Raw genomic sequence first — 14,963 nt, forward strand, 5'->3', positions numbered from 1 at the left:
AGGCGGGAAAGGGAAAGAGAAGGGACCAATGGACAAGGTGCCTCCTGGGAGGAGGGTGCAGGCCGATGGGAGAGAATAGAAGCCAAGCAAATGGGAATGGGGTGAAGGGAGAAAGAAGGGAGCGAAGGCCTGTGCAGAGCAGGAGTCCCAGGCTTGTTCCTTTTCTGCCTCCTCTCTTACTGGGTCTCATTCTCTCAAGCCTCCCTCCCCAGCCCATGGCCATGACTGCCGTAAGGAGTCACAATGGCCCGAAGCCTTCCCTCTCAGTCTCTGCCCAGCAGTGTCCGGGCATTGTTTATAACAGAAATCCCCATCCGAGAAAGCAGAAGCGTGCAGCCAGCCTGGATCCCCGCCTCTCCACTTCCCAACATTCCTCACTCAGTGCCCCCAACTAGTAGCCTTGCTCCTCTCCCCACTTTGGACCCCCTCGCTCTGCCTCTGGCCCTCTGCTCGAGTCCTAACTCTGGGCTGGTAGCTTATTGCTGCCCCACTGCTTCAGCCCAACCGCAGTGAGCCCACCTTCCTGCCCTCCCACTGTCTGCTGCTGGTCCTGGGGACTTCTGTGCTTTGAGATCTCTCAAGAGCTGGCAGCCAGCAAACTCTTGGCATGTAAACTGGTCTGTTGCTGTTTGGTTTAATTGTTTTTCAGTTAGATCTGAATCTTGGTGACCCCATTAGGGGCTTTCTTAGCAAAGATAATAGAGTGGTTTGCCTTTTCAGTCGACAGTTCATGTTAAAGATGAGGAAACTGAAGCAAATGGGATTAAGTGACTTGCCCAGGGTCACACAGCTACTAAGTGTCCAAGACAGACCATATTTTAACTCTGGAAGAAGAAACTTCCTGACTCCAGGCCTGGCATTATCTCCATTTCACCACCTAGCTGCCCAGGGTGTAAGAAAGTATTCTTCTTACAGATAATATACTAGGGTGAAAGGGGGGAGAGGCATAGATGGGCACCTCAAGATTTAGCATACTCGAGGTTACAGAGAGCCTTCTCCCTTAAGAAACTCTTTCTCCTTTCAGGCCCCCCTCACCCTTTCAAAGATTATCTGACTGTTTATTCAACTAAAGATGATTTAATAACAAGTTCAAACTGGGAAAGTATCAGGGTGGAGGGAAGAGGGATTTGCCCTATACTTTGGCACAGATTGATTTCAAGGGTCTCCGTTTTTGAGCTGAGTCCAGACCTCACAGGCTTGTGGAGGATTTCCTTTATTCCTTTCTATACTATATCTATGCTAGCTTTCTTAAGTTCAAAGTCTTTAGCAGTAGACAGAAAGAGGAAAAAAAGAATCTGACCTTCAGAGCTGGTTGGGCCTGTCTCTTTGGGCTAGCGTCTCTAAAGGCTGGCCTTACAGTTCGAGCCACTCCCCTTAAATCCTTTTGTCTGATGGCATGATCCACAGGAATCCAAGTAGAGCAAACAGTTGGGAAAAATCCAGGGATTAAGGTAGTTTTTATCCAGAGGGTAAGGGATAGAGCTCCTTCCAGTGCTGAGGTCCAGGAAAGAAGTCCCCTCAAGAGCAACTGTCACTCTCCAAGCCTCCCCTCCTCTCTCCAACTGCCTTTGCTGTCAATCAATCTTCACTCCACCATTTCAAATCCTTTCTGTGCAATATTTTCCCCACAAGGGTTGGTCCAGTCCAGTGACACACATTAAACACAGATGCTTGGCTTTAGGCAAAGGCTCCTCGGTGGGAAACTTCAGATTGGGAGCTCTCTTGTGTTCAAGGTAATAACCTTTGAGTGAGCATTCAACATACAGCTTTTCAAGGATTTGTATGACTTCTGTCAAGATGCACCCCTAGTATTTCAACTTCAACTGATTTTGCAAGTGACTTCTCTACTCTGAACTCAAGGCATCCTTCCTATCCCTTTATGGCAATGGCAACTTCTAAATACAATTTGCTGGCTGGGGTTTTATCCATGAGCCCAACGTTCAAAGTTATTCTGGGACCTGCAATCCTAGGGCTTCCCCGAGCCTCCACCACTCTCTGCCTTTGGAGAGAATGCTACCCAGGATCAACCATCTGGCCCAGATGGATAAATCTGCTCTCAAAGGATGAGCCTGCAGCTAAGGGAGTCAGAGAAATGGAATCCTGGCTCAAGAAACGTGCTGATCTCGAGGGATCCGTCTGGGTCCTCCTGAGCCCAGGGGACGCCAATAACTGCATCCCCTCCCTCACACATTTTTTTGCTGGCACTTTCCCCAAAGCCACACATTTTTTCCAGAAGAAAGAGATTGAACCTGACAATTCTTTGAGCATAGTGTAGCACTCGGCCACAGAGGGAGAAGGAAGTCTGTGAGATAAACGCTCCTTCTGACTGCGAAAAGGTGCCCAAGGAGGGGAGAGAGAAGAACCTCAAGGAGGAAATCAAGAAAAGGGAGCGGTTTCTAAGCGGATGGGATTCAGTGTCCTAAGAAAGGGCAGCCAGAAAAGAAAAGCCAGGAGAAGTCAAGAGTTGGAGAACTTCAAATGCACAGCAGTTTGTGAATGGCATGAGGGCAAAAGCAGGGGTTCTGCTACAAGAGCCGAGGCTCAAATAATGAAGAGAGTATTTTAAGTCATCAGTGTTAAGGTGCATCACGCTAATTGTGGCTCTGAAGCCCAAAGGCACCTCAGATAAAGGCCAGTTAGTATAATCTCTGGCTCTGATTTGAGGAAACCGAGGCCGCCCAGGGATGTTGAGTAACGTGCCCATCAGCAGGTAGGCGCTGTGTTGAAGACTAGAATTAAATCCAGGTCTTCCTCGGGCCTGAGATCTAGTTCTCTTTCCACTATATTAACATCAGCAGGGGTCCTGGGGCTCATGTCCTCTGACACAAGATTGGGGAGCAGAAGGGCAGTCTTAGCCTGCTGCCTGGCACCCCTCCTTCCTCCCTTCTGCCCTTCATCTCCCTCTCACATCCAGGAGAGCACTAAGCCTCACCTTTCCTTCCTGGGGATGGCAGAAGGAACAAAGGAGACACCATGGCAGAGGTCCGTTGGAGCCTGATCCTGGGGCTCTACCCACCAAGCAACAGCACCAAATGTGAGTCACGCACTCCTGGCTCTCCGATAGGATACTCATGACAGGAAGATTAGGAGGGACCCTTGCGACCCGGGCTCTTTCCTAGTGTAGATTCAGCGTCTAAACTGGTGATAAAGCGAGTCCCCCAGAGGCTCAGCGCCAGGCCACCTAGCTAGAGCAGGACAGGCAAGATCAGGTATCAGGGCGCTAAGTCTGGGGCAGAGAGCCACCAGCTGACAAATCAGCCCCAGCAGGCGTGGGAATGGGAAGCCCTTCCTCATGCAGGAGACCTTCTACTGGCAGCCTGTGCTCCTCCGCGGAAGTTTTTCTTCGTAAGGAGGCTACAAATCGCCCCCATCGCGCAGAAGGTCAGAGTGAGCCTCTTCATGAATTTTGCACCTAGTTGGTGACAACGACAAAGAACTCCAGGCAGTTCCCCTGGCAGATCTCTGCCTGGGCTCTTGGTCAGTGCAGACCAGAGCCCAGATGGCTGTGCAGGGCTTCCCGCTGTCCCTGAGCAGAGTCCCGAGTCTCCGTTAGGAGGGCAGGCAGCCGGACTGAATCACTGAGAAGCACTTAAGATGGCTGGCTCCCACGCTCAGCTCCTTTGACAAGCGTGCCTCCCTTGTTTTTCCATTAGCTCGCCCTTGGGTACTTCCAGAAAATGTGTGCGCTTCATTTCCAGGAACTCCTGATGGACGCTAATGAGTTCCTAATCAACGGTAGGTCCTACAGTTGAGGGCAATGCCCTAGGGGAGGCCGCCTCCTCTTCTCCCCGCTGGACAGGCGTTCCGTGTGGACGGGCTCCGGCCTCCAAGCGGCTGCTGCTCATTTAACAAGGGAGGCCTGGGAGGGCAGAGGCAGCGGCCACGTGCTCTTCCTCTCGAAGGCAGGTTGTCTAAGCCTGTTCCTGGATGGGCAGAGGCTAACCTGAGAAGAGCTGAGGCGATGCTTGAGAAACACCTTCAAAGGGTCCCTCCCGGTGCTTGTTGGGAGGAAGACGGCTGCCTTTTCTGTTGACTTCTTGATGGCTTTTTAAAGTCGTCCCGGGGCCCCCCTTGAACCTTCCACTCCAATGAAGAAGAAGAAGAAACGACTTCGGCAGCATCAAGCAGCTCATGACCCAACTTAACTGGCTGCCTGCAGCCTTCCCCACCCTAGTCCTCCGCTTTCCAAGTGAAGGAGGGAGGCCCATGCAAGTCCCATCTGGGGACGAGACCGGCTGGAATCACTGCACACATTCAGTGTCTTTGCTAGTCCTCATCTGTGTGATTTCCATTGTCTCGACCCTCCTGCAGACCTTCCCTTGCTACTCCGAATCCCTCATCTTCACCATCAGTCAATCAGCTGATGAACAAGCATTCCTTACCCTCCTGTGCTTAGGTACTTCGGGAGGTGTCGGAGACTCGGGACACCCAGATAAAAAGGAAACCATCCCTACCCACAAGGAGCTCCCACCCTACTGGGGCAGGTGACACGCATATACAGGAGTAGATACAAAAGAAAGGCGAAGGTCTCTTGTCTCTGGGTTCCTCAGGGCCCGAGAGCTGTGGTGGAGGGAGGGAGAGTTGGGCATTGTATTGGGTGCCTTTTGAGAGATGTGAGTGAAGTGAGCGGATATTCCAAGTGTGAGGAATGTCCTGTGCGGAGGCGGGAAGCACTGTCTGTGAAGACAAGAAGGCCAGTTTAGCTGGATTCCCCAGAGTGCAAGGAGAGGAGTGAGTAATGACCCATTAAAGGCAGCTGGGTGGGGTCAGGCCAGAAGGGCCAAGGGAAGGACTCATGGGAAGCCTTTACTCTTCCTTGAGTAGAGGAGAGGCATAGTCAAAGCTACTGGGGAGTCAAAAGCCAGCTGGGTGGAGTACTGCATGGAGGGGAAAGGCTTGTGAGTGAGCGACACAGTCACTGCTCTAGTCCTCAGGCAGGGCGTAAAGGTTCATCTATGGGGAGACACTGCAAAGGCCTGAAGTAATATGGGGCAATTGATGAGATCTGCGGAGAAGAGGAGAGTGAGGAATCAAAGCCAACGCCAAGAGTATGACCACTGTTAACTGAAGAGATCCGATGCTTTCCGAAGAACCCGGGAAGATCCCCATGAACGGATTCAAAGCAAAATATGCAGAATTGGGAGAGCACCGTACAAGTAACATCAACAGTTTAGTGATCAACCGTGAATGCCAGCCATTCTCAACACTACAACAGCATCAACCAATTCCAGAGGACTCATGATGAAAAACGCTCCCCACTCCAGGGAAAAAAGGGGCGGAATCAGAATGAAGATGGAAGCAGGTTCTTTTCACTTCCTTTACATAGTTAGTGGGACAGGGAAGAAGTTGCTCTGTGTCTTTTTTACAACATGACTAGTATGAAAATATGTTTTACATAATTGCATAGGCATAACCTATATCAAATTGTTTAAGGTCTCAGGGAGGGATAAAAGGAGGGAGGGAGGAAGAAAAATTGGAACTCAAAAAAAACTTTTCATGAATTTTAAGGGGGCAGCTAAATGGCTTAGTGGATTGAGAATCAAGCCTAGAAATGGGAGGTCTTGGGTTCAAATCTGATCTTAGACACTTCTTGGCTGTGTGACTCTGGGCAAATTGCTTGATTTCCATTGCCTTAATCCCCTTCTGCCTTAGAACCAATGCATAGTATTGACTCTAAGATGGAAGATGAGGGTTTTTTTTTAATGAATGTTGAAAATTGTTCTTACCTGCAATTGGGGGAAAAATAAAATTTAATTTAAAAAAGAAAAAGAAAGGAAAGGGGAAGGTCATAAGAGAGGTCATTTTAGATAGAAAAAAATAAGGTCAGCTTCTGACATGTTTGAGTTTGAGACATGAATGGGACATCCAATTAGAAATATGTAATGATGAGTTGGAAATATGGGTCAAGAGTTCAGGAGTAAGTTGAAAGCTATACATTTAGCCTTGGGAGTCATTATTTAGTCAGGATCAACTTTTCATGACTCCATTTGGGGTTTTCTTGGAAAAATATTAAAGTGACTTGCCCTTTCCTTCTCCAAGTCATTTTATAGATGAGGAAACTGAGGCAAACAAGGTTAAATTACTTGCCCAAGATTTAAAATCAGGACTTCCTGACTCTAGGCCCAGAGCTCTATCCACTGTGCCATCAAGTTTCCCTTAGAAGTGACAATTAAAGCCAATTAAAACCATTAAAACCATGATGAGAGAGAAGAGAAGAGGGTCCATAGCAGAGATTGGAGTAATACCCTAGATAAGAAATATGCTGAGAAAGAGTAATCAGCAAAGGAATCAGAGAATTGGAGAATTAGAAAGGACCTCAGAGACTATGTCCTCCAACATGAATACAAAAGAACTCCCCAAAAAGTTCTGACAACATCCAGGGAGCCCATTCTCCTCTTCTCCAAGCTAAATGTGCCCACCTCCTTCAGATGATTCAATTTTAGGCCCTTCACTATCCTGATTGCACTCTTCTATAAAGTTTGCCCCTATTAAAATCCTTTTTAAATTGGAGTGTGTGTAATTAGAATTGCAAAACTAGCAGTCTTAGAAGGGCCTGAGTTAATTTTAACATTAACAACCACCGATGACTTAAATTTATCCCTTTCTTATAATGAAATTTGCCAATCCATACAAAAAAAAATGGTCACTTTGGTACCTAGGGAATTGTGGACTCTGTTAAAAGAGTATGGATAGCCCCTGGCATAACTACTATTGCCTCTAAAATGTGTTCAGATTGCTCTACTTTCCAAGCATTCAATCAACTTTCCTTTTGTGGCAAAGCTTTTGGTGGGTCTCCTCTGGCTTACACACCTTTTGAACACCTGCAAATTGATTTTATCACTATGCCAAAGGCTGGACAGTATAAATTTTGTCTAGTCATAGTGGATCAACTGACCGGATGGCTAGAAGCATTTCCTACTGCCAGGGCCACAATAGCTTTTATTGCCAAGGTATTATTAAAAGATATTATTTCTCACTTTGGTCTCCCTGCACATATTGACTTGGACAGGGGAACTCATTCTACCATTTCAGTTTTATCTCAAGTATATTCTTGTTTGGGGATAACTCCCAAATTCCATGTACCATATCATCCCCAGAGCTCAGGCCAAGTTGAGAGAATGAATAAAGATCTCAAAACTATGATTGGCAAATTATGCACAGAGACTCATTTAAAATGGCCTGAAATTCTCCCTCTGGCCCTATTTTATCTTAGAAGCAGGCCATGGGAGATCTACACATCTCACCATTTGAAATCCTTTTTGGACATCCATGCAGGCTAAGGCTTTCTCTCCTGCATATACATCATTGCTAGGGGGAGATACTTCTATTGCCTCATATATACAGGATATGCAAATCAAATTGTGAGAACTCCATGAATCGGGAGCTGCTGTACACACAGGTCCTATAGACTTCTCACTCCTGGGTGTAGACCCAGGAGACAAGATATATATAAAGAACTTCCAGCACACGGGGGAGATCCAGCCTGCCTGGGATGGTCCCTTTCAAGTTCTTTTAACCACTCCCAACATCTATCAAAATTGGAGAAAAGAACTCTTCAATTCATTGCTCTCATGTAAAGAGAGCACTTTCTCCTGACACTGAGTGACTGTATCCTGTCACACTTATTGTATTTGCTGATTGTTTGTCTTAAACTTTAATTTTGTTTTGTTAAGTTCACATATTGATCTAATATAATACATTCTGTTACCTTATGTCACTTTAAGTTACTGTGTTTTGGCTATTAACTATATGTTCTGTTACACTGTTTTTATTTGTACCATCCTACTATCGTTATTTGTACTGCCCTGTACCTGGACTGGAAATAATACCATTGTAAAATCCCATAATCAAGTTAGGCACACCTTTTCTGTTGCAATAAATATAAGTCCTTATGGATATTGGGTTTGTCACCAGATACATCAAGGTCATATAGTGCCAATACAGCCTTTTGTGCCTTTTTGCCTTTGCTAATTGTCACATAGATCATGAATGTACTCCATCAAATTAGTTACAACCTGTATCAGTAACCTTTATAGAATTTATGAGCTCATGTAATTTTAGGGATTTTGGTACTTCTTTAAATATGCATTGATTGCTATACTACTGGTTTGAAAAGCTGTTACTTGATGAAAATCATTCTCACTCACACCATGGATCATGGGCAAGTTAAGAAGGAAGTGGATTTCATTTTGGGTGAGAAGCCTTTGTATTCTGCCTCCCCTTGGCAAATGCAGTGTGACACTGATCATGAACTATATATTTTTAATTTTTATTATTGTTTTTCCTTGTATGTACAATAGAGTATTTTGAATTTTTTCTCTTATTTTTTGTTCTTGAAACATATTACCAGTATTAATTTTTTTTAATTTTGCACTAGGGTAAGTTTAAAATGTTCATTAGCCCTAATGTCAATGCATACCCAAAAGCTTTAGACTATGGAAACCTGCCATTGATTATCAAATATTATAGGACTTTGATTAATTATTATAAAAATTAAAATTAGATCTCAGTAAATAAAAATATTATATTTAGGAGACTTATTAATGATCATTAGAAATAAAGGAATAAAAGGGATACTAAATAAAAAGACCACATGTCCATGTCTATTCAGCCTGTTGAAAATCCCACTCACCACCATCAAGCCAAGATGACAAAGAGACCCAAGACGACCATCCACTTGCTAATATCCTCTGTCTACAAGAAGTATGTAATGCTAGGAAGTCAGTGGGCTCCCAAGAAATGTAGTTCTTTTTTAGGGTAACAGATTTTTCAATTAAACATTCCTCCCCGAGATCCGGTGGAAGGCCAGTCTCTCCAATGGATCTTGTAAACATAACCAACTTCTAAATTACAATAATTTGGAGATAAAAGGAAAAGAGAACAAAACCAATGATAGCTAGGTGCATTGACAAAAAGCCAGTTAGGGGGTAGTCACCTTTGGCATAAGAGTATACATACAAAACAAATGCATTCAACCTCACACAGTTCAAATCACCACATCTCAAAATTCACTCTGGATCATCTGGTGCAGTGTGTGGTCTGTGCAGGCATCTTAATGGTGCCTTCTCCAAACAGTTCACTTTCTGGATACCTGGAGAGGTAGCATGTTTCATATCCTAAAATTACTCTAATTAATTAATTACTCTAATTATCTATATAATAATATCTATATATATAAATATCTATATAATAATCTAATTACTCTAATTAAACTTTGCATTTTAGAAGAATAATACATCCCTCCTGAAGAGGGTGTTGAAAAACACAGGTATCACTTAGGTATGCATGGCTGAGTTATGAGGTATATGAATCAATTGTCAAGAGAAAACAAAAACATAAAAAATTCAAATAAAAGAGAAAAGATAACTTCTGGATGAAATATAGACTCTCAAATTCTTATGTGAAAAAATTCTAAGTAAAGGAAAATAAACCTTTAACAGGTCCTTGAATCAGAGCCCAATTAAAGTAATTTCTATCCCACAAAACTGTAGGACAAATGCTGTAATATTTCACTTACCCCTTTGTAGCCAAGACTACAGGAAGCTGCTATACTATAAGAGAGAAAAAAGCACTAGATTTTTGTGTGATAGAGAAGTTTCTTTTCCTGTTCTGATTTTACCTTCACTCTCAGGGATAGGGGGAGCCAGAGTAATAGCCAAACTTCAATATTTGTCTGTGAGTATTTCACAAAGAGTGTGGATACAAGGTGTCCTGCGTCAAGCGCCTCAACCTCGAGTCACACTAGGTACACATTCTTTTGTATTGGCTTAGAAGTTCATCAATCCTACATGGGTTGGTTTGGTCCTTTTTGACCTTGTGCTCCTTGGCACTGTATAATGACTCTTTTGTTCCCTTCTCCTGGAATCAGACACAATCATTAATCACAGTCCCAAAACATTTATCAATAAATGGCAGGTTTCCATAGTCTATAGCTTTTGGGCATGTATTAATATTATAGCAAATATACATATTTTAACTTATATTACTACAAAATAAAAAAAGTTAAAGAAAATCTTTTCAATACTGGTGCTTCAATACAAAAAGGAAAAAAAATAAAACTGGAATTGTATATTGCATATGCAAGCAAAAACAATAATAAAAGAGTTTTTAAAATAAACAATATATAGCTTACAGTCATTGACATACTGTGTCAGCTAAGGAAATATACAATACAAAGGTTTCTAACCCCCCAAAATGAGATCCATTTCCTTTTCAAACTTGGCCATGATCCACTGTGAATGCAAATGATTTTCACAAAGTAACCGTTTTTTATAATGAACAATAGTACAACAGATAATGCACATTCAAGAAGTATCAAAATCCTCAAAGTTATAATAGCCCATTTAATAACAATGGCAAACAAACCCACTATCATTATGATTCACATGAATCTGCTATGTAACATTTAAAACTAATGGATATTTGTCATAAGTTTTTCAAGTATAGCAATGTTTCAACCTTGGCTGAGATATCTTTTTAATCTATTACTGCCATCATTACAAAAATGTGGCAGAGGAGTCTAGAAAAGGCAAATCTCTGTACTGTTGATGTTGGGTCTAAAAATGTCACCGAGAATCTAGATCATTCTGTTGGAAGGGTAGAGTAAGCTGAAGAGTTACAAATGGGAGATGCTCCCTCTTGGGAGCCATCCAGGGATACACACCATAGGAACAACTTCCCAGCTCCTCTGGTATGAGACTGTTATGTCTCCTCCATTTACATTTTTACAAATGTGGAGATGGGGATTATAATAGCACTAATATAATAGTGCTTCACTTCAGCTACTAAAATGAACTCTTTACCTCTTGTTACAAATAACTCTAAGGCAGGAAAAATGATCAGTCAGAGTTGTTGAAAAAAACTTAAAAATCATGTCTAAAGACCCCTTAAAATCAATTTGAGATATTTAGCTCATTAAATTCTCTAAAGGTTGTTAGCCAGGTTGAGTTCATCCATAATCTATGTGATACTTAACAAATGCAAAATGGAAGAAAAGCTGTTTATGGGCTTTTACAATATGTGTGTGTGTGTATTTTTTTCAGTATAATTGTAGGGGGAAAGTAACAGAATATATCTAATAGTTAAAACACAGTAGATTAAAATGATTCAGTATAATAGAAAGATATTGATCAGATTAATATATGAACTTAAAAAAACAAAATTAAATCTTAAAACAATCAGCAAAATACAATAAAATACAGAGATTTTCATAAAACAGTGGAGTCTAAAAAGGTTTAAAATTTTCACCTCCACTCTCTTTAAAGTTCCTTTCTCTATCCATTCAGATTCCTTTTGTCAGAACTCTGGGATTTCCCATAGCAAGGGAGAACATGAGTTTGAGGAATCCCATGAAAGAAATCACAGGAAGTGGGATTGGGGAAAAAATCAGAGATATCTGGCCTAGGTAGAGTAGAGCAAAACAATTTGAAATCGGCCATTCCAGCAGGAATTCTCCTTCTAGTGGGCCTCTAGGGAAGATGGCACAGTTCTCTCTCTTGCTCTCCCTTTCCTCCATTGATTGAAGGACAACCTTGTGAACTTCAAAAGGCTAGGAAATTCTGGTTCCCACTGGGGTCCCTGGAGCAACAGAGGCTGAGCATAGCACCTCCATGCTTGCTCCAAATTAGATATTCTGAGGAAAGGAAGACTCAGATTCCCCAAGGGCATTAATCCCCAAAGCCTGTGGAAAACTTCCTGGGAACTCCAGAGGGGAGGAAAAGGACATCCGGGAACTAGGAGCTTAGGCCATCTTCCCAAATAGATCTCATGTATGCTAGGGGAACAATGGGTCCAAGACTTGTGAGAGCAGTGTTTGGACCAATTCCTCTCCCTACATTAGTAAATATCCCATTCTAAAAGTGAATGAAGCCTGCCTGGCTGATAATGAGGCAGCACCGCAGACTGGGGCTTGTGAGGGACAAGATACAAACCCGTCACCACTGCTACGAACTGCACAGGAGAAGTACTAAGTCATCTCTAGGGACCCAACCTCCCAGTGTTTGGGGGCCTTATAAGGCTGCCCTTTGGGGTATCTTTATATCACCCCTCATGAAAGATGCATAAGCTACAAAGGACTCGGTAGCAAGTGGACAGATACGGAAACACAGCATGTACTCAGGAAGACCTTTAGTCTTTCCCTAGAAGGGCATGTAAGGGATGCACCTTTGACCCACATTGTTGAGAAACTCAGAACAAGAGAGGGAGGGTTGTTGAGGTCCAGGTCTACTGCTCCACTGTAACATAGCTCCAGTGCCATCTTGGTCATCTTTTTCTTTCACTGAGAACCTTTTGCTAGAAAGAGAGGCCTCTTGCTTTGGAAGGCTGACGCCCAAACTCTCAAACTTAGACATTCTTGAACTGTAAAGTAACCTCCCCCCACCACCAAGGTGAGAAAATCTACTCTCTGCATCACTCCTTTCAAGTCACATGCAAGCGCATATTCACCTCCACCATGTGCTTCTTCTTTTTTAAACCCTCACCTTCTGACTTAGAATTAATGCTGAGTATTGGTTCCAAGGCAGAAGAGTGGGAAGAGCTAGATAATTGGACTTGTCAGTTGCCCAGGGTCAAACATCTGGGAAGTGTCTGAGGCCAGATTTGAACCCAAGATTTCCCATCTGCAGTCTTGACTCTCTATCTCCTGAGACACCCAGCTAACACTCTGCCATGTGCTTCCACAAGAGTGATATCAGCAACCTGACTGCTTGGTCAGTGAGTGAATGTTGGTCTCCAGGAACTGTGCTTTCTAATCTCTTCTCAGAAATGAAAACCTAAAGGCAGATGGTACCCAGAATTTAAGGCTACCTGAACAAGCTCAAACAGTTATGACAAGAAGAGAAGAAGGAAGACAAGTAGGGAGAACCTCGCTTTTACATGACACAGGAGAGGACCACTCCCAACAAGAATGCCCTCTCCTGACCTGGCTGACAATTGTCTTGAAAACATCCCCAAGATGCTTGGCAAGATGACAACATGCTGCTGCCCTCCATTTAGGGTTCTTTCGTGAGTGCCTCCACACCAAGGTTGATACCTGCTACCCCATCAGTTCACCAAACCAATCAGGGCTCTCTGCAGTCAACACTTCCCCTTTCACTTAACAGCAGGGAACAAGATCTAAAGAAATAAAAAAAACTAGGTACATGGAACTTCCTCACACTGGGCTCAATTATTATCCATTACCACATTACTCCTTTATACTTTCCTTTGAATTTTCTGGATGTTGAAAAGTTCCCCGCCTTGGCCAGGCCAGGAAACCCCCTAGAGCTCCTTAAAAGCCCATTGGATGGTTGTTTTTCTTCTCCCTGCTTTTGACAGCAAATAAAACCTCCTTATGAGAACTGGAAAGAGCTATGTGAACTGATGCAGAACCAGGAGAACATTATTCACAGTAACTGAAACACTATGGGGCGATCAAATGTGATAGACTTTGCTAACAGCAATACAATGATCCAGGATGATTCTGAGGCACTTAGGATAAAGGATGCTCCCCACCTCCAGGGAAAGAAGTGCTGGAGTAGAAAAGCAGATGAAAATATATGATTTATCACTGGTTTATTTGGGTCTGTGTTTGGGAGTTTGGTTTTATAAGATTATTCACTTACAAAAATGAATAAGGAGATATGTTTTGAGTGATAACACATGTACAACCCAAATAGAATTGCTTGTCAACTCTGGGAGTGGGATGTGGACATCTGTAAAAAATGAATTAAATAATTGAAAATTTTAAAACACCTCTTTATGATGTTCAGCTCTCACTTCATTAATGCCTCCATTTTCTGATAGAGCTGCTCTTGTACTCTCAATGGAAAGTTTCATGCCTACTTTCCCTCATCACAGACCCGCTGCTTTCTTTCCTCTTCAAACTCCGAAACTAGAAGAGAGGGAACATTGATCCTGGCTGCCATCTACATCAATTATGCATCCCACTCTGAGGATTTTTCTCCATGAGGAAAAAGTGATCCTCCCAAACACAAAGCCCCAGATTGCTTCTCCTGTCCCTTCTGTCTCAAGATTCACCTTGTTTTGGTTTTCTTACAGGGTTTAGAAGAAGTGTTTAGCCCCCTTTAAAAAGAAGTGGCCTTGAGGAGTCTGTACAAGTGAGGCATTGGGGCATTTAAATAGGACTTTGAAAGCAGCTTTCATTTCTAAGCCATGCTCATCACTGCATGGAATAGTTTGGGCGCTTGTCCAGCTGGCCCCAGGGTAGGGGCCATGACCATAAGCTTTGAGATCAATGCACAGACTGGTTGGAGAGAGAAAGTTCCTGCCCCATGAGGGAGAGGAGCTGACCTGGTTATTATGGGCACACGTAGTCCTTCTACCAAGGCAGGCTGGAGCCTCAGTCTTGGAGAAGTGCTCAGGACCCCATGAGCCTCACACTCTATCTGCACATAATGCGACATTTCCTCCCACGAGACTCTGAGGAGCCATTGCAATCTCCCTGGAAAGGAGATCATGAAGTCAGCCCTCCTCCAAAGCTTTGGCTTTCTCCATTGACTTCCGTTTGAAGCTGAAGGCACAGTCTTCTAGGAGGAATTTTGGCACCCAGACTAGTCCAAATGAAAGTCCCTCTGGAGGACGCCAGCAGCTTTGCAAAATTACACATCGAAAGGAAAACATGTTTATGGGAAAACACGAATAACGTTCCAAATAAGACACAAGATACCCCACACTCCCGGGAAGTTGGCATGAGAACGAGCTCGAGGGTGATGCATCCTTCAGGGTTCCAGGCTGAGGTGAGAGCTTGTTATATCAAATCAGTAGAACACAGAGGAGATAAGTAAAAAATGTGTATAGCTTTATTTAACTAGAGCTCATTCTATGGGATGGGGGGGGGGACTGGTTGGGAGAAAATGGCCCAGGAGAAAAGGATGATCCACCATTCATTAGAACTTTTCAAGATAGGTCAATAAGGCAATCACAGACTATAACCTATCTGATCAACTACCACTTCATGGTCTAGA

This window comes from Monodelphis domestica, chromosome 7, assembly GCF_027887165.1.
Source record: "Monodelphis domestica isolate mMonDom1 chromosome 7, mMonDom1.pri, whole genome shotgun sequence".
Taxonomy (NCBI): domain Eukaryota; kingdom Metazoa; phylum Chordata; class Mammalia; order Didelphimorphia; family Didelphidae; genus Monodelphis; species Monodelphis domestica.